Raw genomic sequence first — 4,307 nt, forward strand, 5'->3', positions numbered from 1 at the left:
CTCACCAGCCAGCAACTTTTAATTGAAGTTCCGAAATATATGGAGCTGTCATAACCGATTAATCTACAATAAGTTTACCGGCAGTGATTAGCAGCAACGAGACATCCCGGCAATATTTACATGAAACAGAACGATAAATCACTCGGTCCACTTTCCTAAATTGATATTGTAATACGTTTTGTTTTTGCTTTTGTTACAAACGGAATAAATGAAGATGTGATGTCGGTTCGTTAAATTGCTGTCTTAGACTCTGTTCTGTCTGTCGTGGAGTAGTCTTTGTTATCTATATTTAAGACACAAAGGTATTTTTTTGTCTGATAACGACCTGTTCTGGCAATACACTCATAATAAGTGCACTTATGTTATGTATCATCCAGTTAGATTATCTAAATTATAGTGAAAACTGCAGTGAAATGCGAATCTAAACGTACAAATCCCAGGTAATGAATAAAATAGAATATTTGTTTATTTGAAATAACTTTATTGTACACAAAAAAATGCAAATAAAGTACCGAAATGAAAGAGAAAACTATGAGAAAAATATGGCGAACTTATCCCAGGAACGAATTTTTGAAATTAATTTTGATAACAAACAAGCTATATCTTAACATCTATGTTACGAATCTGTGCAAATGCACAAGTCAAACAATTGTTTATCTATTGTGTCTTGATTCTGTGCGATCGACAGGTTTCAATTATATATTCAAAAGCCGTTTGTGTTATATCTATTCCAACTTATTACATACTTCTGAAAACCGATTTCTTCAGCCACTATTGAAAGATACGCATATCTTCGATCGCAAGCTGCTGAAAATCCCCTGAAAAATGATTATTTTTCCTTCTTTAGATAAATTCTCCTCCATGACTTTTTTGTTCCACTTATCGCATACACGATACAAAATGGAGAAACCGATGAACAGAAGCCGCTGAGTTATGTCCGCCGGTGATATGTTCATCCGACAATAAATATTGGTGGCCAATTAAACGCGCGGAGGCTAAACGTCGCCGGTATTATGCTAGTGCGTATACAGGGACGACCACAATACTGCATCTATTGCATGCATACGCTAAGGCATGTTAGACGCGAAGACGACTTGAGAAAATCTGACATGAAATTTCTGTAAATAGAGATAGGTAACTGTAGATCAAAGCGGTGGTGGTGTAATGGTTAAGACGCCCGACTGTGGATCGAAAGGTCCCAGGTTGGAATCCTACTTGTGCCATATGAGTTTGTATACCAATCTGACTCATGTATAGTAGTAGAAGGAAAACATCGTGAGGAAACCTGCACATTGGTTGATTATTAACTTGTGTGTGAAATGTAGAAGGCAATGGCAAACCGCACTCCATTAATAATGCCAAGAAAGTTGTTGTGTGTGCCATGAGGAATACGACTATGAAGAAAATGTAGATAGGTAGATAGATAGAGATAAAATGTTTATTTGTAAAGACAACAACACAATGCATCCAGACACATTACGAGTACCTAATACCCAATATGATTATTACTAGGTTTAATACTTGTCGTTTAATATGTAGTGATGATCAATAGCTCAGTTTTTGGTATGAAAATGGTAGATATTAAAAAAATTGTCTATGGGGTAATAATGACCGGTGATTGCCCATGGATCCGGAAATTGGTTGTGCGTAGCACCATGGGTTGTGACAACAACCAAAAACTCAGGGTTGCTCCTATAGTCGCCTCGTACGAAATCCACGGGAGGATATGGATTACTGTCCTCGAACGAAACCACAAGCCACCGGGACCACGTGTAAACAGTGTAATTGTGACAAAAGGTGGAACTGACAGTAAATTTTATGTACTTTTTTTTACTGGTTGCAAGGTTAGATCGTATTCATACTTCGAGAGCTGACGGATTCTGAGATGGTTCAGATGAATTAATAAAAAAATATTCATGATATAATTTTTTATTGGCTCACTGACATGGTTGTCAGTGACATCGATGTGGTCATCAAAATAAACCAGTCACGAGTAGTTAAATTAAATAAATTTAATCACCCTGTACCACAACAAAGCACAGTACAGTCGGCAACACATATTACCAACATAAACTATATCATACGTAGATAAAATGTGAGAAACTCATTTGCATCGACCACTTGCATGTCGCTCGATGAAATTGTTTTGCTGAATCGATTAAGCTCTCGATCTCTTATCGATTCCAATCGATTTTTTGTTCCGCTTTCATCCCTCTCTGTCGCTCCGACGGCTTAATCAATTTACAGTGTAATAACCGTATGATAAATAAATGCAGATATTGTTTGTAAAAGAACTATATTATTGCTTTTGTACTCTTGAAATCTTTGAGCCTAATATAGAACTTAATTATTTTATTGGTATCAATATATATACTTTAATGTTGAACTAGGGTCTCATTTCACATTTATATTTTTGGTGATATCTATTTTAAAGGGGAAATATTGTCATATCATTGCTTTTGGAGTTGTGGTAATTCCGGGATAAAAAATACCAAATTTCACTGAAATTTTTCCAATGGATTTATAATAATCTTCGTCACTTATATCAAAATTTTCACAATTATAATACTAGCGGGAATTGAGATAATCCTTATCGCTTCTTTCTTGTATGTGAATCGTTAAATAAATGTTATGTTTTAATATTTATACAATTGTAGTATCTAGTGAATAACTAAACAGCTATAGCGTAAGAGCCAAGCATCCAAAGGTCGTTATCATCGTATAACCGTACCAGTACGGAAGCCAAATAATTCATTTTTCATAACGTTTTCCCAGCGCCTTCATAGCTGCCCATTTTAAAGTCATTATGATTATTTGAACGCTCGATCCGGTCGAAACCAATGGTTGTAAAATAATAAATAATGGGGTGTTTTGACAAATTGTTTTTGCTTGATTACTTCTAATGTAACAAATTATATGAATGTGGTTGGCGCTAACGACTTTGCAGCTAAAAGAGTTGCAGCTTGAGCTCAAAATCAAATCATTTATTCAGAATGATTTGGTTTTGAGCTGCAAGCTCTCAAACTGCAAGCTCTGCAAGAGCTCTCAAACTCAAGTAATTTATTCAGAAATTAGACCTTCATAAGCACGTGTGTTTTTCGTGTAAAATTTCTTTCGTGTGCGTTCGGAAGTTCGGAATTTTGCAGGATCAATTTTTTCGGAAACGTAACTAGGATACTGTCTTGATTATTGTGCAAATTGTCTCATAGATGTTTCAATAAATATTTGATATAGATCATATCATTTTCACTATCATGAACTGTTTTCAGAAAAGCAGGCGGCCCAAGCAGCCGATGGTCGATGAAAACTACATACATCATATTGATATACAAACTCATGTGGCACGACTAGGATTTGAATCGATCCTTTCGATCCAGTCTTAACCATTACACCACCACCGTTTCATTCATTTATAGTCCAATAAGTCCCACCGTCGCCCATGTGCTGGTTGCAATATGGCAACAAGCAAGCGGATAAACAAATTGTTAATAGATTCAAACCTCTGACTCCCGGCCACAATACATCATTGTCAGTCCGTTACTCCGGCGTTTTGAGGACGAAAGGGCCGACGTGTACTGCGATGAACGCATAAACATGAACTTTAAATTGTTAATAGTAAAGTATTAATGTTTTACTAATATCTACATAGTATAAAACAAAGTCAGAGAGTCAGAAACCGGGTTGGGTCGTTAATAAGCGCCTTAATACCTGAGAGGTGACAACATCATTCTTAAAAAGGGTTGACGTGATAAGTCAAAAGTGTTTTAAAAGTAATACTCTCTTACGTAATTATACAATCTCTCTCGCATGTTATAAAATTTAAATTTTAGTTTAACTTTGGATAAAGTTTAGTAAAACTTTACTGAGGAAGCAAAATGTTAACATTATATGTAAAACAAAAAAGAACTTATTTGTTGTCGTCTCCACCAATTGAAGAAGGTTTACTTATAAATAATGTAACCATAACAGTGAAAATAAAACCACTCAAAATTTAATAAAACTTAATCATACCATTAGGTGTGGCTCCAGATACTGCTGTATGCGTCGTTCCTAAAATTTCTATTAGCGCAGCTCAGTCGGTTCCCACATTAAGTGAGACATCAAAATGGCGCGAATTCAGAATCCACTTTAATCACTGACCTCTCTGACAAAACGAGAGACAGTTTTGTCAGAGAGGTCAGTGATTAAAGTGGATTATTTTTTAGTTAATAATATTGAATTCCATCACCTCACGACGATCGGCAACCGAAATGTATATTAATAAAATTTGTGACTTCGCCGTATTTTTATTTATATACCTATTTGAG

Source organism: Plodia interpunctella, chromosome 20, assembly GCF_027563975.2.
Source record: "Plodia interpunctella isolate USDA-ARS_2022_Savannah chromosome 20, ilPloInte3.2, whole genome shotgun sequence".
Lineage (NCBI taxonomy): Eukaryota > Metazoa > Arthropoda > Insecta > Lepidoptera > Pyralidae > Plodia > Plodia interpunctella.